The 27,015-nt window shown below is 35.7% G+C and overlaps 1 protein-coding gene across 5 annotated transcripts in view; it reads left to right on the top strand.

Moving 5' to 3' along the window:
- The window catches only part of TP53BP2 (tumor protein p53 binding protein 2), a 108,823-nt gene that overhangs the window by 9,168 nt on the left and 72,640 nt on the right, over positions 1-27,015 (top strand). The gene's annotated exons all lie outside the window — the stretch shown is intronic.

The raw sequence follows: 27,015 nt of genomic DNA, 5'->3' as shown, positions 1-27,015 counted from the left end.
TTAAGTGGAACTTGGATCGAATGGCAGCCTCTACCCTTTTATCTCCTCCTGGAAGCTGATTTGGGGAAAATCACTTTAAAAAGACCCCAAGCTTTAATAATAACGACCCTTATCTTTCTCCTCACCTTCTCACACTATAGTAGGTAATTTCGGATAGTCATGAATCCTCTAAACTTTGTTCCTTTTAGTCTGATTATTTAGATCTTTGGAGATCGAAATTAGTTATTTTGTTTGAGAGATCGACAAATTGTCGAAATAATTACAGGTGTAATTACAGTCTTGAAGCCGGGATGCTGGATTCAGGGGGAAAGAAATCTTCAGGTCTGAAACGTTGGACGTTTTCACTTCAGTTCATTCAGGATTATTACCACGAATACTGAATCTTTCAGTACACTTGTTTATTTATGAAATTTGTAGTTCTATCTAGCCCAGTGCAGTTCGACTAGTCTTTATTAATAGTTGAGGTAGTAATATTATGAGGAACAAATGTTAAGAGAAACTGTATCTAAGGGCATTGTAAACCTGAAATCATGGAATGCAGTTGTTAATACTATTGCCCTGCTTAGTTTCCATTCCCTGGAATAGAAATATTTGTATCTGTATCTGCATTTGTATTGTATTGTTGAAAGAGTTTCTCTATCATGTTTATACAAATATGTGGAAAACAGTGAACTTAAATTTTTGTAGTTGCAGTCACTGTTATTAAAAGAAAACAAAAAATAGTGTTACCTGGTTACCTTCCTGGCACAGTAAAGTGATTTCCCACAGGTCACCGAAATCCATTGGCAGCTCTTTGAACAAACTAATAATTTTCTTTGTAATTGAGGCTTTTTGTAAAATCAAATGAGATGTTATTTGTAAAGTTCTTAGCATAGTGCCTGGTTCATAGAAGGCACTAAATAAATGCACGTTTCCTTCTCTTTTTCCTTAATTGTAGGTGTGCTTGGTAATTTAGGGTCTTTCATTTCCCTTTGCAAATTTAAAAACTTTTTATCTGTCAGGAGGCCAAGAAAGATTTTTATAGGAATGGGCACATACACAGCACTTTTGGAATCAGTACCAGGCTATAAAAACAGGTTTACCAAAACCAGTATAGAATGCAGGATGGATAAGCATAAAAAATTATACAACTGCAAAATATAAGTGCCTAATGCTGCTTTTATTTTGCGTTTCCTATCTTCTGTTATCTTTTGGTGTTTGAGAACAACAAATTTGAAATACGTTGAATGAATTGTATCCTAAATAGGGACTTAAAAAGAGATTGAAATGTGATGATAATATAGTTTTTTAGCTAGAATAGTAGTATGGTAATTAAAGTTTATGTAACTAAATCTGAGAAGTGTTTTTTTTTCTTTTGACTTCAGAGGTTAATATATAAAAAAGACAAATGTTATTCTTAAGACTAAACTAAACAAACACTGCATGTTTTGCTGTTTAGATGTTCTACTAATGTTAGTAAAATCTCAATACTTAAGGCTCTGCTATTTCAGAATTTAAAATACAAACTCCATATATGTAACTCTTATTAGTTAAAAGCTTGTAAATAGCATAATATGAGGCATGTTTGTGTTATTATGTAAGGCCGAACTATTGAAAATACTTCTTTGTTGTCTCATTTTTTGGATATTTTTATTTATAATTATAATTATGTAAAGTATTTGAAAGTAATAGCATTTCTTTTACATTTTTCAGATTTGAATTTTTCCTTAGTTTAGATGGGGATTCCCTGTCATAAATTAATGAGTTTTTGTTTATTAAAGATGAAAGTCTGAAAACAAACATAAAACTCCTAATTTTTTTCAATAGATAAAACAATAAGTTAATATAAAAGTCTGTGAAGAATTGGCTATAATAATAGCATCGATTTAAAGATGTTTTAAGTTTGTAGAATCCAAATATCAAAAGTCAGATATCTTTAGAGAACTTTGCTCTATCTATGTATATATATTTCCCCATATAGTAGAATGTCAAGTAAAGGGTTTTCATGGACAGAAATAAAGTAGTAAATTGTAGGATGCTGGAAAATGAGGGTTTTTATACTCAAGACACTTAGTATAGTTCTACTAAATTTATATGGTTTGAGGGAGAGGAACTAATAAGTGGTAGTATGGTTTTCTTTTGGTTGAGTAAAAAGGATCATTTGCAATTTGAGGTGTATTTGTGAGAGAATCTTTCATTTGATTTGATTTAAGATCCCTTTGAAGTTCTTCCTAGATAGAAATCTATCCTTCCACTATCCTCTTTAGAGGTGAAAGTCATTTTAGAGCTCATCTAGTTCATTTTCCTTTCTTTAGTTTTGCAGATGAGGGAACTGAGGCCCCAAGATCTCAAGAACAGCCTAGTAGGATGTAGTAAATTGGTATTTAAACCTAGGTCCTCTGACTTCAAATCTTTTTTTTTTATCTTTTGGCTGTATGAAAGAGCAATAAAATGTCAATTTTTAAAGACTGTATCTTTGGAAAAAAAGATACAAAATGCATTTGTATGTGCTTCTTTCATTTGATAAAATGATACTTGCAAACTTTAATGAACCAGTAGTCCTTTTTATTAGAGTACAATTCAGGAGTACTTAAACTGGATGTGAACTTCAAAACATGTTTTGATAATTATGTTTCAATATAAATGTTTCCTTTGTAGTACTATGAGTCCCCCCCCCCCCTTTTTTTTAAACAGTCTGAGGAAGGATCTGTAGGCCTCTGCAGACTGCCAAGGGATTCATAACAAAAAAAGTTGTAGAAATAGTTATTTGTATTTCTAGGTTAGGTTCTCTGATAATAGTAGTCAAAATTATTAAAATAAAAATTTTACTTTGAAATTTCATGAGAGCTATTGCTTATCTGTTTTGTCTGTTTAATCTGTAAATTTCTAAAAATTTATAGGTTCTCCAAGATAATGGAATTCTCTATTATTTAAATAATTTTGCAAATTCTTCCAGCAAACTAAAATGTATAGGCTGCTAGGGCAGTTTAGATGATGTTAACACATTATAAAACTGATTCAAAGCCCAGACTTTTAGAAAGAAAAAAATACTTCTTTTTCAGAAGTATAATATAGTTAAACTGCTAGAATTTTCTGCTTTTATTTTCATCCTGAATGATATGGGATAACAGCTGTTTTGTGTGTAGATGTGAACCACTGATTGAACTTTGGTATGAATTGGAGATGAGAATGAAATTCTGATTCTCTACTTTTTCTAACTTTGAAGGTAATTCTATCTTGATACTATACTTCACTTATCATTGGAGATTGGGAAGGGAAAGAGCAATGTAATAAATACCTTCTCAAATGGTGAAGGAATTTGGGGATATCCTGGTTAATTAACATTTTGACTAAATGAGAGTTATAGTATATGTATGCATAAAATAGGATTATAGATTTCCAGTTGGGAGAGAACTTAAAAATCATCTAGGAAACTGAGGTCCAAAAGTTTCACACAAAGTAAAACTTGGTAAAGTCAGTATTCAAATATGGGTCTACATGTTCCATATCTAGCACCCTTTAACTACACTTTATATATTTTCAAGGAATTAGCATATATTTGGTAATAAATTTAACTTATAATTTAATATTTGGTTCAGAAATTCTTTCAGGATATTATAGTGCTTTAAAGGCAGCATTGTGTCACACTTTTCTCAAATATTTCCTAATTTAAAATAACACTTCTGGCATCATATAGCAGATATAACCATGAGATCCCAAGTCCCCCCCCCCCCCCCTTTTTTTTAAGATTGGCCACAAATATGACCATTTTAGATCAGTATGATGTTTATTCAGAGACAAATTCTAAGACAAACCCTTTTTAAACTGAGACATAATTTTCAAAGGGCAAACTTTGTGTTAAATGAATCATTTCTTTTGAATAAATGTGCAAATCTCACTTTTTATCTGCTGATAACTTGTTTTCATTTGTTGGATTGTGACTTCTATCAGAGCAATTAGAACAAGTCAGTTTTAGTTTTTTCTGTATTTGGTACCATTTCCCTCAAAAAATAGTATAATTAAAAAAAAAGAAACAAGGATGGTACAGTTGGTGGCTTAGTGAATAGAGAGCCAGGCCTGGAGACAGGAGGCCTGGGTTCAAATGTGACCTCATATACTTCCTAGCTATGTGATCTTGGGCAAATAACTTAATCCTAATTGCCTGGCTCCATGTTGGTGAACCTATGGCATGAGTGCTGGAGTGGGCTGTTCCGCTCCCCCTCTCCATATACACCAGAGGACATTTCTCACCAGTCCCTCTGCCCAGCAGCTCAGTGTGCTTCCTCCCTCCCCTGTCTAGGGAGAGGCCCAGAGCTCACATGTAGTGTGAGGGTTATAGTTTGGGCACTCAGTCTCTAAAGATTTGCCATCATTGGCTTAGTCCTTAACTACTTTTCTGCCTTTGAATCAGCACATGTTTTTAAACCCTTTTATAAAAACAACAACAAAAAAAGAAATGGGGATGAAAAATGTGCTATCCTCAGATTTGAAGAACACAAGCATAATGGTGTTAAAATATTCCAAATTTAAACTGGCATTGTTAAAGAGTAGAATATCTCTGCAAGAGACCTTGAAAGGTCACTTAAATTCATGCCTTGTGTCTAGGAAGACATCCTTGAAAAATGATTATCTGAGCATTTGTCAGAATAATTTGGTCCTAAAATACCTTTTTGTGTTTAACTATTTTGATGTAATTCATAAATGCTGGTTGGGGGGTGGGGTGGGGATTGGAAATACCCTTGTGACTTGGGAAAATTGTAGCACAAAATAAATACATTTGGATTTTTATTCAAAAAAATTGTCAAACAACTATTTTTGATGCTCATATAGTTAAGAAAACTTAAAACATTGAGTACATAACTTTTAAAGTTACTCAGTGCTCATCAGAATATTGTCAAATAAATTAGTGAAATCCTAGATTTTGTTTCTTGTCAACCAATTGTATGTTTAATTTTAAGTTCAATATTTGAAGAAAAATTATTACTCTTGAAATGTTCTTGTGGAAATTATATTATTCACTTGGAAAGTGTTGGTCCATTTTATTTTTGAAAGCTTTAGAGAGAAAGATGCTTTAATTGTTTTTGTCCTTGTATTCTATTGTCTTACAATGTTGGTGAAGCTTTCCTAAAGTTCTCATGCTTCATTTTTTGCCCTGCTTTTATTTGAGATTCAGATAAACAGTTCAACAAGCATCAAAGAGCTTGATTTGGTGCAGAGAAGAACATCCAATACAGAATTTTGATGTCATAGAATATAGCTGAATGCCATTACTCATATGTCTTCATATACTTGGTATTTTTAAAATGCCACATCTCCTTTCTTCCAAATAACAGATAATTCCTAAACAATGTGGAGAAGCTAAACATGGCAAAGGAATTTTAAAATTTAGATTTTTGCTCCTTGTTGTTGATACTTTGCCAAATTTAGCATCATTTAAGTAACTTATCCCAATATGATTGTCTTCAGTGCCATAGAATATATTTTTTTCTCTTGACAAAGATTTTATAATGTAAGCCAGACAAATAGAAATACAGAAAATTGGACATTACTGAGATTATTATTATAATATACTGGTAAAGGAATTATGTATATTATGTTAGATGGTAGAGGTCATGGAAATTGCTGTGCACAACTAATTTCTAGTCAATTAAGAGAGTCTGTGAAGAGGCTGCTTGAATGAAGAAAAAGAGAGTCCTTGAAAGTTTAGATTGGGCATTTGGGATGAAGTGAGGGTTATTTTGCTGGTGGGAATCTGCCAGGTCAGTCAGTCTGGTTTTAGCATGTCTGTCCTTTACTGTCTGGAAAGTAGAAATACTTATACTTATAGGCAAAGAGCTGTTAAGATTAATAATGAAATAATGTTTAAAAGCTCAGGAAATTATTGGATAGTGGGCACTATGGAAATGTTAGGCAGCATTTTTATAATGCTGACATTTTTATGGAACTAGAGATTATAGCTATTGGCAGACGGCCATAATTTCTTACATATAATTTCTTTCACAAAAAATATTGGTTTTGGATGACTTGTTTGACAGTGTTAATTTAACTAAAAATGCTTATTTTATAATTGTTTTGCATACTGAATGCATGTTATGTGATTGGTTATTCAGTTTTAAAAATTGCATTTTTGCAGAATTCTAGAATTCTGTACAGTACAGAAAATTAGCACATCACTATAATAAATTAAAATGTAGAGCATTATCAGCTAAGATCTTACTATCCAAAAAAAAGTAACTTCTGATACTGCTCAACTAGTGAAGATGAGCAGACTTAAGAGGTTTATATAATTGTAGTTCAGGGTTTTTCTGACAGTACTTCACCCATGTGTTTATGTTTATGTTTATATATATATATTCTGTGAGTCTTTTAAGATCTTTATTTTCTGAAATATAATATTTATTGAGTTTTACAGTAAACCAGATGATGGATAATTGATTATAAATGTATTTTCAAAGTATTGCATATATCAATATAACCAATATAGATAAAAATAGGAAACCTTTCCTCCTGTTTAGATTCAAACCAGTTGACCTCTTTACTATGAAAATGATGAAATGGAAGGTAGGTAGTTACTATTTTTCCAGAGCTAGAGTAATAAGGAATGATTTGTAATCCTTCATACTAAGATTCAATATAAGGTAATGCAAGGACTACTGGAATTGGGATAGGAGGATCCAAATTTAAATACTCTGCCAGTGACTGGGAAAATCATTTAACGTTTGAACTTCAATTTCTTCATCTGTAAATCAGACTTTTGGAGTAGATAACATTTGTTTCCTGTTCCTTTTGATTCAAAATCTTGTGATTTGGAACCTTTTATAAGCACAATTATCCATTGTTATTTCATTTTTCCTGACTTATTAATACTGGTACCTATAGATTGAAGAGAATGGATGAATGTTATTTAGATATAGCAGCAGGAGGACCCATAGTCCTTTTATAAAGTTTTAGCACAATGTGGGTTAGTGAAGGAAGAAAAAGAGGAAAAAAGAAAAGGAATGCCCATAGAAGATGTAGAGAATAAGGGATATGATAGCTACTGCAGAGACTTGTTTCTTTGGTTGCCACTGCAAGAGAAATAATTATTGAGAGTGGGCTTTTTGAGAACAGAATAGTAACAAACAAATAGCCCAGTATTGCACAGGTACTCAAGAAATGTGAAATCGCCTCAGTAAAAAAGGCCTCCAGGACTTTGGGTACGTGCTTTGAGAATGCATTTAGAATTTGATTTCCAGTCTAAATCAAGACTTCAAGTTTAAGTGAAAAGCAAAGACAATGTTTTTTCTAGGTCATTTTGGAGTAAGCAGCTTATTCGCAAAACACAGCATTCTCATTTGAGGTTTTGCCAGTTAATTTAACTTTGAAGACAGTTGGGGTCATTAAGCTTAGAAGTTTCTTGATTTCTCATATTATGGTCATATACTGTCATAGAAGTCTGAATCACTGGAACTTTTGGAAGAGGGAATTTAAAATTAAAGATTTACTATTTTCTCTCCTTGAAAAAACTTAAATTAGACTCTTGTTATAGCAAACCTCAACTCAAAGATTAACTCACCTCTTAAAAATTAACTTACTTTCTTCTAGAGGTATGGTTAATGTTATGTATTATCTATAGTAACGCCACTCACTTTGTTAGGACCTCATTTCTATTGTGAGAATCATAAATGACTTATAAATTCTGGTGATGAAGTTGTCCTTGCCACTTTTTTGAAAAATGTCTACAAATAAAGGAGAGGCATGTGTGATAAGTAAATATTCAAGGGAGTCAGTCAATAGTTGATAAACATTTATTAAATTTTAATTATTAAATAATAGTGCTATCAAATAAAAGTACTAAGCCACTAGGGATAAAAAAAAAAGAGGCAGAAGACATTCTCTGTCTCCAGGAGCTCACAATTTAATGGAGCAGGCAACAAGCAAATAATGTATAAACAAGCTTTATATAGGATGAATAGGGAAATAATTAAGAGAGAAAGCACTAGAATTAAGAAGGATTGGGAAAGGCTTCTTAGTTGAGACTTGAAGGAAGCCAGGGAAGCCATGAGAACAATCAAAGTGTTGGAGAAAATACTTAGAGCAGAGAGATGGAACATCTAGTTCAAGGAACAGCAAGGAGGCCAGTATTACTGAATCAGAGTATGTGGCAGGGACTAAGATAAAAGAAGATTGGAAAGGTAGAAGCAGGGGTGGGAGTAGGGGTTGGGTATGGTTGGGGTAGGGTGGGGGCTAGGATGTGAAGAGCTTTGAATGCCAAACAGAGGATTTTGTATTTGGTGGGGGAGGTGATAGGGAACCACTAGAGTTTATTGAGAAAGAAGATAACATGGTTAGATGTGTGTTTTTGGAAATTACTTTGGTGACTGAATGGAGCATAGATTGAGGCAGGCAGACTCAGTAGCAGGCTATTGCCGTGGTCCAGGTTTCAGGTAAGGAATGAGGACATGTATTAGAGTGGTGGCATTCTTGGGAGAGAAGAGGGTAAGAGATCCCAAAGTTGAAGCGATTAGGCCTTGGCAAAAGATTGAATATAAGGAGTGGAAGATGGTGAGGAATTGAGGATTATAAGCTTTTGAGGCAGAGGAATTGTGAGAAGTTGTATTAACTTATATAGTAATACAGAAATTAGGAAGAGAGGGGGTATGTGTAGAGAAAAAGATAATGAATTTGGTTTTGGACATGCTGAGTTCAAGATGTTACTAGAGTCTTAAGATACCTGAAAATCGATTGGAGATATAGTGGTCAGCAGAGAGGGTAGGGGCAGTATAATGTGGTAGAGGCATGGAGAGAGAGAGGATTTATAAGCCAAGATGCAAGAAACAGGCTGGGGACCTGCCTGTCAATCAAGAAGCAGGTTCCAAACGGAATGTTCCCAGGAGTGGCAGTTGGGGGTTTATAATCACACAGAGGAGAAGAGGCAAAAACTGGGCTTTGACTTGGTCCCTGTCCCTCTGATTCTGGGCAGCTGAACCTGGCTGAGAGACCCTTGTGGGGCTGACTTGGTTTTGGGGTTCTCTGATCAAGGGGAAACCTTTGCTCTCTCTGAGATTTTGACTGATGAAGAATTGGAGGAAAGCCAGGCTGAAGGAGAGATTTGGAACTTTATCTCTGGGGTTAAGCTGAGAAACCTTGCTGATTTTGTGAAGAAGGAGAAAGAAGATTTAAAAGGTGTTGTCCTCCATCTCTCTAATTGTCTTAGATTCACAGTTTGTGACTGGACTATTTTCTCAAACCCTCGATTTTCCATCATTTTAGATTAGGGACATCCTCATCCCTCTAACCTCAGTTTCCCATCCTGTTATCCCAATAAATCCCTTGACTTGAAAAAGGAAAAGAAAAGAATATCTTTATAGTTCACTCAGGGGGGAGGGAAGAAGCCAAAGGCTTCAAGAAGAATTGGGAGGAGAGGGTGGCAGGAAGAAGAGGGTTGGAGAAGGGAGAGAGTGAAAGAGAGGAGGAGATTAGAAAGATATACTGATCCATCAGTAATCAGTAGGGATCAGTAGGCAGACCCCAGAGCAGTTCCCTTGTGTAGCAGTTCCCCTGTGTGGCAGCATCCCCTGTGTACCAACATCCCCCAGAATTTCTCATTTCTACCTTCATTACAAATAAGCAGCCTCAGGTTCCTGTAGCAGCTCTCTCTAGTCACAAGCCAGAGGACAGCAGTCATTGCAAAAAGAAACAGTTTCCCTTGGTTTATCTTCTCTATTTCAATAAGTGGATTTGCCGATCAACATCATATATACAGGCTAAATGGTAGATAATTAAAAGAAAGAAGGCATTAGGATTTAGAGGGATTGGGAAAGGCTTGTTGTAAAAGATGGAATTTTGTTTGGGATTTAAAGGAAGCCAGGGAAATCAGCAGATAAGAGTGGAGGAGAGAAAGCATGAGCTTGTTCTTTGACAATTTTGGCATGAGTTCTAGGCATAGGAGACCACTAGGGAAAATACCCAGAGGAGAGTGATGAAGGGTCTTGTTTGACCAAAACAAAGATGCCAGTGTCACTGCATCACAAGGGTATGTGGTGGTGGGTGTGAGGTATTAGAAGACTGGAAAGGTAGGAGAGAGTTAGGTTATAAAGGACTTTGAATGCCAAACTGGATTTTATATTTGATCTTGGAGGTGATAAGGAGCCATTGGACTTTGAGTTAGGGAGGTGACATGGTTGGACTTGAACTTTATTTTTTGGAAAATACTTTGGTGACTGAATGGAGGATAGAGTAGATTGGAGAGAGATTTGAGGCAGGCAGAAACAAAGCGGGCTCTTTTCTAAGTATGAGGTGGTGATGATTTGCACTAGAGTGGTGACAGTGTCAGATGAGAGAAAGTATTCTAGATAGGTGAAATTCATAGGCTTTGGCAACTGATTGGATAGGGGGGCGGGAGACCAGAGATAATGAGTCAAAGATGACTCCTAGGTTGCATTTTTATCTGTTTTAAATGCAATTCTTATTCACCCAGGTTTTGGTTTAAAGGCCTTCAGTGATTACATAAATTCTTTTTGAAGTGTGATTAGGTCAGTAAATGCTATCTTACTGCTACAGAGGTTAAGTGATTCATTAAACTGAACAGAATTAAGAATAGAATGGAGATTTTTGACATGAGATTGTGGAAAGGAAATAAGACTGACAGTTTGTGGGGGAAGGGGCCAACTGGGAGTGGCAGTTGGGTCTTTTGACTAGCACTTCCTTCCTGCAGGGTGTGGGAGTTGGGTCTTGTGACTAGCTCTTCCTTCCTGCTGGCTGGGGACTGGCTTCTGGGTGTTGGAGGAGAGAGGAGCTTGTTCAGCCCAGTCTGGAATGGCAAGCTCTTCTTGCTGGAAGATTCAGGCCCAGTCGCTTCTGAAGGTCAGATTTGTTCTTGTTTGCTTTCTGTGTACTGCTAAGATTCTGAATTAGAACAACGAGAGTAGACGGGAGTGGGACAAACTCTCCGCCAGCCTCTGGGGCCTGGCCTCAGGTCTGAAGCTGAGAAAAACTCCAATCCCAACTAGTTAATAAACGTTATATTTTGAATTCGCAGTCAGATAAGTGGACTATCTTTTCTGGTCATAGAGGGAGCTGAACTTCAGCTCAATCATTCCAGGACAAACCGTCCTTATTGGACCCATGCTGTTTCCTCTCAGCAGGGGGCATCTCCTTCCCTTGCCTCACCAAGCAATATTCCCTCTCTCCCTTAACTCCTCATTACCCCTTACAAACCTCCATTTATCCCTGTTTTCCAATCTTCCTATTTCCTTTCCCAATAAAATATTACAGTTTTTGGCCGAGCCAGGTAGGTTTTCCAACCTATTTTGTCAAGAATTTGAGAAGTTGGGCCTGCATACATTTCAAAAGCCTGTGTGACTGTGAAAAGTAACCATTTTGAGAGCAGTGCTGAGTGCAACTAATCTGCCCAGTGATACCACACCCAAAAGAAAACATTCCTGAAGGGAGGAGGGGACTCTTAAAGGGCCAGACTTAAAAATTTTTTTCTGTTGCAAAAGGCTTTTCAAGATACAAGACGGCAAAGAAACTATTACTTGCCATGGGTAATCTAGCTTCGATTGCGTATTTCTTGTATATGTTTTACGACTTATTTTTTGTCACGATTCTGGATTATATTTATTTTCTGCTTAGCATCTATGAAACTTTAGTTTAGAGGCAATGAAAAGTTTTTCAAAAAGACCAGATACTTTGGGAAAATTTGAGAGATTGAGACAGGAGAGTGGGGAACATCCATCAAAGTTCCTCGATAGAGTGATTGAAGTAGCAGAGGATGTGCTTGGATTTGAAAATTTAACTGAACAAAATCTCCAACACATAAGGAGACAATTTGTGAAAGGCAGTAACACACCTATTATATCATATTTTAAACTTCAGTGCCCAGATTGGGAAACACTAAGTCTGGAAGATTTAAGAAAAACTGCAACTTACATATTTTCAGGTCATAAAGAAATGCTAGAGGAAAAGGATGAAATAATAGAAGAGCTTAAAGCCAAGCTCAAGGAGGCAAATAGCACAAGTAAATGTAAAGAAATAAAAAATCTAGCCACTCTGCAATCGTACAAACCCACAAGAAATTACACACAAAGTAATCAAAGGAGAAATTTACCCAGATGTTTCCTCTGTGGAAAAATAGGTCACACGGTTCAAGACTGTTATTTAAAGGCACAATTATTCCAAGCTAATAACAAACAGAGATCTTGGAAAAGCAATGTAAAGTATAGCAGCAATAATACACAAACAAATGCAAAATGTTGTGATTGTAATTGCAAGAAATCATTGCAAGCACCAAATTTAGAAACCATGGAGAGATACATCCAACAAGGAGCAAAACCATGTTATTCGCAAGTAGTCTCAGGTGCTGCAAAACAAAGTCAGTTATGAAGCCACGTACATGGGGTAACATCAAAAGGGAAAAATGGGAAAGGAAAAGGGAAAAATGAAAAGGAAGGAGACTGCATGCAGATAGAACCTGGGGTGCCAAAAGCACAAAATAACAGATAGAAGAAGAAATCCAATTAGATAATGATGTAACAGAGATTACAGAGAAAATTTTTGGAACAGTGGAACAAGCTACAAAGAAAGAGGAAGAAACAGAACTGGCAACAGTCTGCAATACACAAACTGTAAATGAATTTATTGAAGCACATGAGCAAACAACAGAAGGGTCCAATGAGGGGGAAAATGCAATAACAGAGAACATTCAAATTAGCAGACCCCCTGGAGACAATGACTGAAAGCAAGAATGCTATTACACAAGAAAATACCAATGACATAATAGAAAAGTTAACCTTAAATCCTTATGCAGAATTCCAACCAATAGTAAGTGCACAAGAAAAAGCAAACACAAACATTGTTATGCCATCCTAAAGTCTCTGTGATAATGCAATTCTATTGCAAACTGATGATGAATTGCAAAATGAATGTTCAAAGCAACAAGAAAAGTCTGTAGATGAAGAACAAAACTGGGATTTGAACAAAATAGAAATAGAGGCACCTATGGTCCAAGTGTGCCAACAAAATGAGAACACAGAACCAAGGGTTATGATAAAAGTGGGTAATGAGATCTACCCAGCTCTAATTGATACAGGAGCAACTAAATCTGTTTTAAAAACATCTCCCAAAGACACCCAAATCACAAGTTACGTACAAATAATGGGGGCTACAGGGAAAAAACAAGAGAGTACCAAAACTAAAATAAAAAATGGTAACACTAGGACCCCTAACAACAGAACACACATTCTTGTTAATCCCAGAATGCCCAATCAACCTTCTTGGAAGAGACTTTTTGTGTAAAATTGGAGTAACTATTCAATGTGATAAATCGGGGAAAATCTTTCTACATCTACCCAAAGACTCTTTAAAACATTATCCATTGCTGTTCATGGGGCAAGTGGATGATGAACAAGTTCAGAATGAAGGTACAATATTTGAATTACCAAGTGATGTACCCGAAGGACTTTGGGCTACACATTCTTCAGATGTAGGGATTCTAAAGTCAGCAACACCAGTAAAAGTAGAAGTTAAAGAAGGGACACCACCAAGGATACCACAATACAAACTAAGTAAAGAAGCCATCGATGGAATCAACCCAATTATCCAAAGCTTGTTGGATCAGAAAATTTGAATCCCAACAATTTCAGAATATAATACACAATAATACCTATAAAGAAAACAAAATGTGACTCTGAAGGAAAAGTTCAGTGGAGACTGGTCCAAGATTTAAGGGCAGTAAATAACTTTGTGAAAAAGTCCCATGCAGTCATTCCAAGCCCATCTAAAATAATTTCAGAAATCCCAAGTAACTAGATATTATACTGTTGTTGATCTGTGTAGTGCTTATTTTAGCATTCCAATTGCAAAGCCAAAAAATCTTTGCTTTCACTTGGAATGGGACTCAGATGACATAGGGAAGATTACCAATGGGATTCTGTGATAGCCCAACAGCATTTTGCCAAATCTTGCAACAAGATTTACAGAACATCCGATTCAAGGAAAACAAAATTGTGCACTATGTGGATGACATGCTTCTTGCATCCCCATCTGCTAAAGTTTGTTATCAGGACAGTAAAAAACTCCTTCTAGAGCTATATAAGAAAGGTCACAAAGTTTCCAAATCAAAACTACAATGGGTCATGCCTAAAGTGGAATACCTAGGATTTATCTTGGAAAAGGGGACGAGAAGGATTTCCAAGAAAAGAGTAGAAGACATACTGAAACTCAGTGTGCCAAAGACTAAGAAACAACCGAGAGCCTTTTTAGGAGTGACAGGTTTCTGTAGACAATGGATCCCAGGCTATAGCCAAATAACAAAATGTCTTACGGACTTAACCAAAAACACAGTCACAGAACCTTTGAAACTAATGAAAGAGCATCTCCAAACCTTGGCACAGCTCAAAGAAACAATCATAACAGCTCCAGCCTTAGGTATTCCAGACTACAACAAAGAATTCCATCTCTTTGTACATGAAGCAAGAGGCATAGCTTCTGGAGTGTTAGTCCAAACTTTAGGACCCAATTTTAGGCCAATGGCATATTATAGTACACAGCTAGATATAATTGAGAAAGGAATGATTCCCTGTTTGAGAGCAATTGCAGCCACAGCAACCATGATCCAAAAGTCATCTGATTTGGTATTAGGATCAAAACTTAATGTCTACTCTGCACACCAACTAGAATCCATATTGAAGAAATGCCATTTACAAGCTTTCACACAGCAAAGACTTTCTCAATATGAAATTGTGTTACTAAGCAACGAAAACATCACTTTAAAACGTTGCCAACCATTGAATCCAGCATCCTTGATTCCAGATCTACCCTTGGAAGAGGGGAACCCATACATAATTGCCAAGAAACAATTTCAGTAGTAGAAAAGCCAAGATATGATTTAAAAGACACTCCCCTGGAACAACCCGACATTGAAATGTATACCGATGGTTCGAGCAAGATAGTTAATGGAGAAAGGTGTACTGGAGCAGCAGTAGTAACACTAACAGAGACATTATGGTATGCTTCCTTACCAAAGCACGTGAGTGCTCAAGGGGCAGAGCTAATTGCTTTATTAAATGCTTTGCAAATCGGTAAAGATAAATGGGTCAATATTTACACAGATTCCCAGTATGCATTTTCAGTAATTCATGCCACTGCAGAAATTTGGAAACATAGAGGATTTTTGACAAGTGCAGGTAAAGAGATCGCATATGCCAAACTAATAATGCAACTTCTTGAGGCTGTACAACTTCCCAAGGAAGTGGCAATAATCCACTGTAGATCACACATAGGGGCTAATGATCATGTGTCTTTAGGAAACCATAGAGCTGACATCACAGCAAAATTTGGAGCTAGGGAAGGACTTTTTCATGTATTGAATTTCTCAATAGTTGAACAGGACAATCTAACTGATGCCTATAATGAGCAGGAAATTCAATCGTGGATAAAGAACTTAGGAGCAAAACAAATAAGAGGAATATGGTTTCCGCAACTAGGCAAGCCCATCCTGCCTAAAAATTCATTTTATCACATGTGCAATGCAATACATGCACAAGGATACTGTGGAACCCAAGCTGTGAGCAATTCAGTGAGACAATATTGGACTGCACAGGAATATCCTCATATGCCATAGGAATTTGTCAAAAATGTGAAATTTGTATTCAATTCAATCAGGGAGTTTATAAGACCAAAGGCTTAGGAGGTCATCCCTTAGCATATACTCCATTTGAATGCATACAGATAGATTTTATCAATATGCCAAAAGACAAGGGGTTTAAATATTGCCTTGTCATCATAGACAGACTGACTAGATGGCCAGAAGTTTTTCCTTCCAAAAAGAACAACACAGCATTTGTGGTCAAAATCCTATTAAAAGAAATCATACCTAGATTTGGGATTCCCTCAAAATTGGACTCAGACCGTGGAAGTCACTTTACTCAGTCAATATTAAATGAAATTTATAAAAATCTAGGAATACAGGCAACATACCACACACCATATCATCCCCAAAGTTCAGGGTAAGTGGAAAGATTAAATAAAGACATTAAAACATTGATAGGAAAATTTTGTGCAGAAACACACCAAAAATGGACAAACATTCTGCCATTAGTTCTGTTCCATCTTAGAACACAATCCAGCGGAGATTTGCACATCTCTCCATTTGAGATGCTATATGGACACGCAATTTGGCAAGGAAGGACTTGTAAACCAGTTTACATTGCCATGATAGGTGGAGATTGTCAATTAACAAAATATATACAAGCTTTACAGACAAGAATAGCAGAATTGCATGAAATGGGCTTGATACAACAAACAGTACCCCTGGATTACAATTTGCACAACATCAAACCAGGAGACATAGTATACTTAAAAAATTTCAATAGAAAATTGGCTACAGACATAAAATGGACTGGACCACATGAAGTATTGCTTACTACTCCAACAGCTATAAAAGTTGCAGGGAAAGACTCATGGTTTCACTGTTCCCACGTGAAACCAGAAAAAGTTCAACACCACTGTAACAGACATCGAAGATAATTAGGCAACAGATAGGGCTGAGAAATGAAAGCAAAAACTGATTAACATAAAAAGTACAACACAAAGAAATAATAGTGACACATAATGTTTGAGACAACTTCCCAGCCCAGAGGAAAAGCATCCCAGAGGAAAAGCATCAAGAAAAGATGCTAGAGACAAGAAACAAAGAGGAAAATTGAAATAGACAGCTAAGACTTTGAACTTTGTAAATTTGTTTATATAAGAAAAGGACAGATCGAAAACGAGACTTATGTGTAAGACTGAATGTGTTGAAATAATAAAACAAAAGTAATTTCACATTAGGGAAATAGCATGCATCACTACATAACATGGAAGAAAGAAGAGATCCATCAGTCAACATGAGAAGTGGAAATCTGAAGAAACTTGATAAGTATTAATTCAACACAACACTATTAGACACAAAACACAAAATCACAAACTGACATATTGAGAAACCTTGTTTATATAAACAAGTGTCTGAAATTGTATTTATGCAAAATGTAAATATGTATATAGTTAGTTCCATAAGGTCTTAGGCAAATAGAAAGATCAATAGATATTTCTAGTTGACTGACATTATGATGTGGAACAATGTATATTGTTGTATTATATGTAAGTAATTTCTGTAAATAAGGTATTAGATTTAGTTAATGTAGAGTAAGTAGTATTAGCCCTAAGATTCAAATTTCTTGTAATAGCTTTGTTCAACATTTATTGTAATGAATTTATTGTAAAACCCAAAACTTCCCTTGCCCAAACTTTCCTGCTAAGATTTCCTAAGAGTAAATTTAGTAAATTGGTAACTATAATATAAATATGTGACCTTGGGAAGGTCACAACAAAAAAAGGGGACGATTGTGGAAAGGAAATAAGACTGACAGTTTGTGGGGGAAGGGGCCAACTGGGAGTGGCAGTTGGGTCTTTTGACTAGCACTTCCTTCCTGCAGGGTGTGGGAGTTGGGTCTTGTGACTAGCTCTTCCTTCCTGCTGGCTGGGGACTGGCTTCTGGGTGTTGGAGGAGAGAGGAGCTTGTTCAGCCCAGTCTGGAGTGGCAAGCTCTTCTTGCTGGAAGATTCAGGCCCAGTCGCTTCTGAAGGTCAGATTTGTTCTTGTTTGCTTTCTGTGTACTGCTAAGATTCTGAATTAGAACAACGAGAGTAGACGGGAGTGGGACAAACTCTCCGCCAGCCTCTGGGGCCTGGCCTCAGGTCTGAAGCTGAGAAAAACTCCAATCCCAACTAGTTAATAAATGTTATATTTTGAATTCGCAGTCAGATAAGTGGACTATCTTTTCTGGTCATAGAGGGAGCTGAACTTCAGCTCAATCATTCCAGGACAAACCGTCCTTATTGGACCCATGCTGTTTCCTCTCAGCAGGGGGCATCTCCTTCCCTTGCCTCACCAAGCAATATTCCCTCTCTCCCTTAACTCCTCATTACCCCTTACAAACCTCCATTTATCCCTGTTTTTCAATCTTCCTATTTCCTTTCCCAATAAAATATTATAAGATCAGTGGTTTTCATTGCTTAAAACAATGATCTCCAATTCTGGACCTCTCAAATTGGTTTGACCTGTTTGATGTGTTGTACAGTAGAAATTAGTTCATTTCTCAGTAAAATGGGATTAATAACATTTTGGTAACTGAAAACTTGATTTGTAATTTTATTTAGTGAGTAATCACATATAATATGTAGTGTCTTTTAGAGGCTATCATATTGTTAAATTTATATAGAAACCTTGAGTTCAGTCACTATTGATACATGTAGACAGTAGCTTAGGTAAATTTATTCAACTTATTACATAGAGAGTCATATGAACACAGAAGCATTGTTTTTGATAAACCTCGAAGTCCCATTTCCTTTAGGATAAGGATGCACTGTTTGATTAAAAAACAAACAAAAACTACTATGAAAACTATAAAGTAGTTGAATATAGACCAAATCCGAAATGGATCCATGATTTAGATATAAATGGTGGTATTACAAGTAAATTAGAGGAACAGTAGAGATTGTTGAATGACTAAACAAATTTTGGTATATGAAGCAATGGAATATAATTGTGCATATTCTTTGTCCCATAAAAGTACTTTTTTGAGTAGTTTGACCTTAATGTGGCCTTCCTTTCTTAGCTGCCAGGTTGTTTTTCTATATATCAAATGTAAATCTGTTCCATTAACCTTATTTTATTACCATTTTTGGTAGAGCAAATGTAAACTTTTCTTCCAGTGACAGCTCTTTGGATGCTTAAAGATATTTTTCTTGTCCTTAAGTATTGTTTTTCTGAGCTAAATATCTCTAATTTTTTCTCAAGTAAACCTAATTTTGTAGGCTCTTAAGGCCTCTCACCATGATGTTTTCCTTATTTAGTCATTTTTAAGTGTCTGCTATTTACCAGACACTGTACTAAGTGCTGGAGAGGTACTAAGAAAGGTAAAAGGCAGTTGCTGATCTTGAGCTCTAAGTCTAATGGGAGAGACAAAATGAAAACAACTATGTACAAACAAGACATTCATAAATTGGAGATAATCAATAGTGGGAAGGCATTAACTTAAGGGGGATCAGGGAAATCTCATTGAAGGTGGCACTTACTTGGGAGGTCAGGAGGCAGAGATAAGCAGGGGAGAATATACCAGTAAAAAGAATAGCCAGTGAAAATGCTCTCAGTATGGAGATGAAATGTCTTAAGGAAGAGTAAGGAAGCCAAGTACATGATGGGGAGTAAAATGTAAGAAAAGTGGAAAGGTTTTGGTGATGGGGGAGGGAGATAGGTTGTATAGGGCTTTGAATGCTAGATAGGACTGTATGTTTGACTTGTAGGATCAAATTCTTATTCGTGACACTGGCTTTTGAATGTCTTTTGGTTCAGTGTATTTTTTAAACTAGAAAATTGGCATAGACAACTGAGTTTGATATTCTCTGTGGTCTGACTAGTATTATTGCCTCATCTTGAGCACTACATTTATCTTCATATTAGTTCTTTTGCCTGTTATAATACATACCATCAAATCATTGAACTTGCAGTCCAGTAAAAACCCCAAATATTTTTTTATATATCTAGCCACAATTCCCCTATCTTGTAAAGATGTTGCTTAACTCAGTTATGACTTTACATTTGCTGTCCTAAATGTTAATGAATTTGATTCAGTATTCCAGTTTGCTAATTTTGGATTCTGAGTCTGTCTTCCAATGTGTTAGCTATACCTTTTAGTTAAAAAAAAACACAAAACAATTTTCACACTTGATAAGCATTCCATCTATACTTTTTATATCTTTGTCCATACTTTGGTCAAACAGTATAAAGCTAAGGACATCCCTAGGGCATTGCATACCAATGGTGCCAAACTCAAATTGAAATGGAACTCTGAAAACAGCATATTGACTTAGAAAAATACAAGTTAACATTATTCATGTTGTATTGTATATTTATTTTGTTAAACATACTTCCCAAATAGATTTTGGTCTGGTTCTGGTTATAGTAGCAAGTTTTACAGCCTGTGAGTTTGGCATCTCTGCTGTAGACTTTCTTTTAGGGTGACATGAAACTTATTAATGACTACTATTTGATCTGTCAATTTACCCAGTTCTAAATCCATAAAGTTTAGTCTGCATATTTCCACCTTTTCTATGAGTAGTATGAGAGATTTTGCAAATTTTTGCCAAATTTTACATAACTTTTTCTATATTCTTTCCTTTATCGGACTATGAGCTGAATCTTTTTTTTTAAACCCTTACCTTCCGTCTTGGAGTCAATACTGTGTATTGGCTCCAAGGCAGAAGAATGGTAAGGGCTTGGCAATGGGGGTCAAGTGACTTGCCCAGGGTCACTCAGCTGGGAAGTGTCTGAGGCCAGATTTGAACCTAGGACCTCCCATCTCTAGGCCTGGTTCTCAATCCACTGAGCTACCCAGCTGTCCCCTGAATCTTTTTTTCTTTTTTTTTAAAACCCTTACCTTCTATCTTGGAATCAATGCTGCATATTGGTTCCAAGGCAGAGGAGTGGTTAGGGCTAGGCATTGAGTATTCATTGCACTATATGAAGAAATTGTAGACTTTTAAAGATAAAGTCAGGAAAGATGTCTCTCTCTGACCAAATATATACAGAAGAAATTCTTGTTGGAGGCAACACAATTTTAGCCATTTCTTATAAGAAATAATTTTTTAAATGAAAAAAAGGAAGAAAGCATTTCATTTTTTTTTAACACTTACTTTCTGTCTTAGAATCAATACTGTGTATTGTTTCCAAGGCAGAAGAGTGGTTAAGGGCAAGGCAATGGGGGTTAAGTGACTTGCCCAAGGTCACACAGGTAGGAAGTGTCTGAAGTCAAATTTTAACCTTTGACCTCTCATCTCTATTTTCACCTGTCTCTCAATCCACTGAGCCACCCAGTTGCCTTTGAAGAAAGCAGTTATTAATTTATTAAAGTAATTATTATTACTTTGTGCCAGGCACTGTGCTAAGCACTTTCCAAATATTTTCTCATTTAATCTTCATAAAACCTTGAGAATTTTTTTTTTTGCTGTTTTTACCCCCATTTTACAATTGAGGAAACTGAGTCAGACATTAACTGAAGTGCACATGAAGGTCATACAGCAAGATTTGAACTTGGGTCTTCTTGACTCCAGGCCCAAGGTTCTCTCCACTGCTGTTCTCAGGCACCATATGTAGTTTTCAAAGGCAATATGTGGTTTGCTGAGATCCTTATTAAACATTTAGTGCTTTCATTTCCATTAGTTTCCCACCACTGCCCCAGACTTTCTAGACTTTGCCTCAATATTTCCTTGTTTTTGTCTTTTAATATGCAGTCTAAACACAATGGAGCAACATAATTTATCATTTCTCTAATTCAGTTCTAAGTTTACATCTCTTTAAAGGCCATCTGTACTTGGATGTTCTACATAATCTTGAACTCAGTGTATCCAAAATTGAAAATACCATTCTCTTCCAAAATTACTATTTCCAACCATCCCATTTCAGTGACAATACTATGCCTCTCAGGCTAGAAATCTTAGAACTGCCTTTGGTTCTTCTTATCTCTTCATCCCTGAAATCCAATTTATTATCAGGTTTTGCTTCCTAAAAGTTCTTTATTGTTTGCTCTTTCCATCTCATTCCTACTTCATTCACTGTTCATAGTTTGATTAGGCTAAAACAAATCTGTGAATTCTCTCTCTTTAGACATTGTACTTGTATTTTCAATTTTAAAATTTATTTTTAACATTCATTTAAAAAAATTCCAAATTTTCTCCTTTCTTCTCTCCATGTTCCTCCCTCCACCTATGGAGAGAGTAAGTTATATCAGTTACTATATTTATAATGTATAGGTCCTAATCTGAATAGTAATCCACAGAGTGTTTTTTTTTTTTGTTTTAAAAATTTCTCAACATTTTGATGAAATGCAATTCATTTTTGCTTTAACATGGAGGTAGTTATTACATTTTTTGGAGAATCTATTACTCCAGCAACTTGTAAAACATTTAATTATAAAGATAAATTGAGTATGGCAAAAGAAAGAAATGTATCTAGTTATTTTCACCTTAGTCTAACAGGTTGATATTACCATTTTTGTAATATATGTATGTGTGTGTATATATGTATATATACACACATAGAAATTTGTTGTCTTTTGACCTTCCTTTGACCTTCCCCTTCCCTTTTCCTTAGTGTAGAGATAGTAAAAATATTGAGGTTAGGAAATTACTGTGGCATTTCTATGTTCCTAAAAAAATAAAAAAAAAACAGTTCTAGATTGTCATATTAAAGCCATTTAATGTGGTCAAATTATATGTTGTTGAAAAATTATATTTATAATAAGTGCTATTTAACCTTTAATTATAATAGTTATACCTATAAATCTGAAGAGTGAATGCAATGATTTTTAAAAGCAGTAGTATTTAGATCAAAAGTTTTGATCTATAGTTAGGCATGTTCAAAAATTTAAAAATACTTTGATTATACTGTTCTAGAGAAATTAAATACTATGGAGTCTACATATGGATATTGTAGTCAAAGTTGGTAATTCTATTTGTGACCTTATGTTAAAGAGTAGTTATTAAAACATCCAGAAGATTGCTATATTATGAATTTCTGTGCTTGTTGAATCACATTAGAAAATCACTTGTTTTTAAATCATCAGTACGGTACAAAATAATAGCAATCATGGCAAAAAAATAGAGCTATCAATGATAACATATGAGAGTCTAGATACAGAACGAACATTTTTCTACTTTTTCAAAACTAGATTTTTAGTTTGATGAAAGACACCATAGAAAAAGGAGGCTAGCTGAATTTTTTATTTTGGAGGGTTCTTTTCAGCTATATAGCAAAGTGGACAGAGCCAGATTCTAAGCCTGAAGTCAAAAAGACCTGAGCTCAAATTTGGCCTCAAATACTTGGTAGCTATGTGACCCTGGGCAAGTCATTTAACCTCCATCTGCTTTAGTTTCCTCAACTTAAAAATGAGGCTAGTAATAGCACCCACTTCCTATGACACTTGTTTCAAGGGAGATAATATTTGTAAAATGCTTATATAATACAGTGCCTGGCACTTAGTAGGAACAACATAAATGCTTATTCTCATCTTCTTTCCCTTCCCCTTTTCTAGCCAAGTCAACAAGCATTTATTAAGGGCCTACACTATGTTCCTGTGCCAAGTACTGGGAATACAAAAAAAAAAAAGCAAAAAGTCTGTTCCCAGGGAGTTCACAATCTCATGGAGAGACCACAAGCAAACACCTGCATTCAGAAGAGAGATACAGGATAAATTGTAGTTGAATTCGGAGGGATAGCATTAACACTAAAGAAAACTGAGAAAGACTTCTTATAGAAGGTGCCATGTTAAGACACTTGACAGAAATTAGAGAAGTTTGGAAGCCGCTTGAGGTAGGTTTTTTTCAGAACAATTGAGATATGTGTTATGGTTGCTTATTTCTAAACCTCTACTCTTGCCAGTGATCAACTGGTTTCTTTATATCAATATTAAAGCTTTTTTTTTTTTAAACCCTTTCTGTTTTAGTAATAACTCTAGGACAGAAGGGCCAGGGCTAGACAAAAATGGGGTTATGACAGCTAGGAAGTATCTGAGATCACATTTGAATCTAGATCTAGATCTTCCCAATTCTAGACCTGGCTTTCTGTCCACTGTGCCACCTTGCTCTTTTTTATTGAAATTCCTTGTTGAGGACAAAAGACAACAGAGCATCAAGCACAGTGTACTGGAGAGAGAACTTGAATCCCATGTCAAATATCTGCTAGATGTGTGCTTAGGGCAATAATAATAATGTTAGCTAAACTTTATAACGTGCTTACTCAGTGCTTAGTATCTTTGTTAAGAAATAGTATGAAGAGTCAGACATGACTGAACAACAACACATGGCAGACATCATACTTGCAACATTTGTGAGATATTGAGACTTGCCTACAATCACACAACTAGTGTCTGAGGCAAGATTGAAACTCAGGTTTTCCTGACTCCAAGTCCCACATTATCTACTACAACGGCTCATCTTTTTCTTAAATGAGAAGTTAAATTTGATGGCTTCTAACATCCCTTTTAACTCTAAATCTATGATACTGTGATCATTTTATTATTATGTGCCAGACCTAAATTAAACTAGTCCAACAACCCAGCTTTGAGCTTAAAATTTATAAAATTAATTAAAACCAATTTAATAGGGCATTAAAAAAACAGTATAAAAGAATGTGGAGGTAAAAATATAGTCTCTGCCCTGCTGCTCCCCCACCCCAAAAACAGTGAAATGATTAGTGTGCAAAGAATAGTATGTATGCAGATGAAGTTGAATTGTAGAGTGCCTAGCTGGGAGTATAATGGAAGAAGATGGGAAGGAGTCAACTTGTGAAGGGCTTTAAATGCCAAAAAAAGAGACTTCATACTTAATCCTTTAGGTGATAGTGAGCCACTGGACGTTGCTGAATGGTGAGGTAACATAATGGTATCTAAACTTTAGTTGAATTGAGACTCAGTTGGAGTGAGAGACTTGAGCCTGGGGTACCAATTAGAAGGCTATTGCAAGAGGTAATGAACCAGAATCATGGCTTTTCAGTGGAGAGGAGACATGCACACACAAGATACAGAAAAGGTAGAAATGACAAGATTCAGCAACAGTTGGTATATGTGGGATGAATGCAAGTGAAGAAAAAAGGATGACATTGAGGTTTCAAGCCCGGATCTGCTATGGTGCCCTTAATGGTATAGGGAAGTTGGAAGAGGGAAAGGTTGGGGAAAGATAATGAGTTCTGTTTGGGGCATGTTAAGTTTGAGATGCCTATGGGATATCCAGTTTGAAATGTCCAAAGCTGTTGGATTTAGCAATTAAAAAATCATCAATAACTTTGGAGAGAGCAGTTTCAGGGGAATTGTAAGATCAGAAAGATGTAAGGGGTTAAGAAGAATGAGAAGAGAAAAGGTTAGTCACCTCTTGTAGATGACCTTTTTGTGGAGTTTAGTTACTACGAGTGGAGTTGTAAACATAATAAGGGATTTTTGAGGGAGAGAAAACATAAGATGTTTTTAGAAAGTATAGGGGAAAGAACCATTAGACACGAAAAGATAAATCTGATGAGTACTTAAAATCATCCTCACATAAAATTCTTATTCATAACCACATAATAGGCACACCTTAGACAAACTTTGTTTATACTATTTCATTCTCTTTTTATACATTTTTAGTGTCAATACTCCTTGTTCTGTTTTCTTACTTTACTGTATTCTTAAGTTTTGGTATTTCCATGAACAAGTCCCTCAACTTCTCTCCAACAAATTGACCCAACTCTGTACAAATTTTCTCCTTTTCAGGTCTAAATATGTCTGACTATGTGATCTATGTCTACCCAGGGGCTGTGTTAAAAGCTAGTGTTCTATCTCCTTTGTATAAAGCCCAGGAGTGTTGGTAATATTGGAACTTGCCTGAGGGCTTTGTGAATAAATCTAGTGATTAATAGCATCAAAAGGAAACTAATAGAGCAATAAAAATTATTTTTTCAGTTTGTTTCAGTTAGGTACAATGCTTGGTGACCTCATTTGCAGTGTTCTTAGCAAAGATCCTGAAGTGGTTTGCCATTTCCTTCTCTAGCTCATTTACAGATGAGGTAACTGAGGCAAACAGGGCTTAGAATGATTTAAAAGCAAATTAAGTGGCAGAAACTACATAGTATAAGTGTCTAACCTCCCTATGAATCTCCCTTCAATCTGCTACAAGTGGAATTTATGATATCTTGAATGATTTTCTTAATATAATCTTATGAATCATAAACCTAACATAGTCCTAGAAACACAATCAGCCTACCACTATTGAAGTGATGCTGTCTATACCATGGTTCTTCAATCTTCCAGGGTAGACTGAAGAAGCATTGTTATTGCCTAGTTTCTACCAAATTAGGTAAGCTGTGTTATTTTATTGATAGGAAGTAGTCATAGTAAAAGGCAGCTAGCTGGCATAATGGCTTGAGACCTGGAGGCAGGAATACTCATTTTCCTGAGTTCCACTTTGGCCTCAGACATTTGCTAGCAACGTGGCCATGGACAAATCACTTAACTATGTTTTTCCTTGGTTCTTTATTTGTAAAATGATCTGAAGAAGGAAATGGCAAACCACGCAATATCTTTGCCAGAAAAACTCCAAATGGAGTCACAAAGAATTGGACAAGACTGAAAAACGACTGAACAAAGTCATAGTAAGAAAATTATGCAATTCTTGGGAGTTAGGAAGGAAGGGAAAAAACATTTATTAAGTGCCTACTATGTGCTTTATGAATATTTCATTGTCACTAGCTTGGGAGGTAAGTGATATCATGTTGAGACTGAGGCAGACAGAGTAAGTGAGTTGCTTAGGGTCTTAGCTTATTATAGCTAGTAAGTGTCTGAAACTGGATATGAAGTCATTTTTCTGATTACAGGCCTGGTACTTTTTCCACTAAGCCACCTAGAATCTTCCAGTCTTGTAAACCTGGGTTCAAATCTCTCCTGAGATATTTATTAGTTGTAGCCACTAGACAAGCTGTTTAACCTATCAATAGCTTCAATTTCTTCATCTGTGAAATTGAGGATGTGTGCCTCAGGGTCATTGTCAGAAAAGTGCTTTTTCATTACTCTGTTTCAAAAATGAATAATATGGTTTTGAGTGATAATACACATATAACCCAGTGGAATTGCTTGTCAACTCCAGGAGAGGGGAGGGAGAAAAGGTGAATCATGTAACCATGGAAAGAGATTTTAAAAAATTATATCAAAGTGAAAACAAACAAAGAAGAAAGAAAAGTGCTTTTTCGCTATCCACAGCCAAAGAAGAAAATGTTGGAGTCTGATTGCAGATCCAAGCACATCATCCTTCATTTTATTTCCTATCAGTCTGGTTACCTCCTGGGGCATAAGGGATGAAGGGAGGGAGAGAATCTGAATTGCAAAATGTCAGAAAACAATTTGTCAAAAATTGTTTTTACATGTAATAGAAAAAATTCATTAAAAAAGTATACAGAAAAGTACTCTTTTTCACTATTTAAGTGTAATTATAA

Source organism: Monodelphis domestica, chromosome 2 (assembly GCF_027887165.1).
Source record: "Monodelphis domestica isolate mMonDom1 chromosome 2, mMonDom1.pri, whole genome shotgun sequence".
NCBI lineage: Eukaryota > Metazoa > Chordata > Mammalia > Didelphimorphia > Didelphidae > Monodelphis > Monodelphis domestica.
This window is presented reverse-complemented; position numbering and strand designations above follow the sequence as displayed.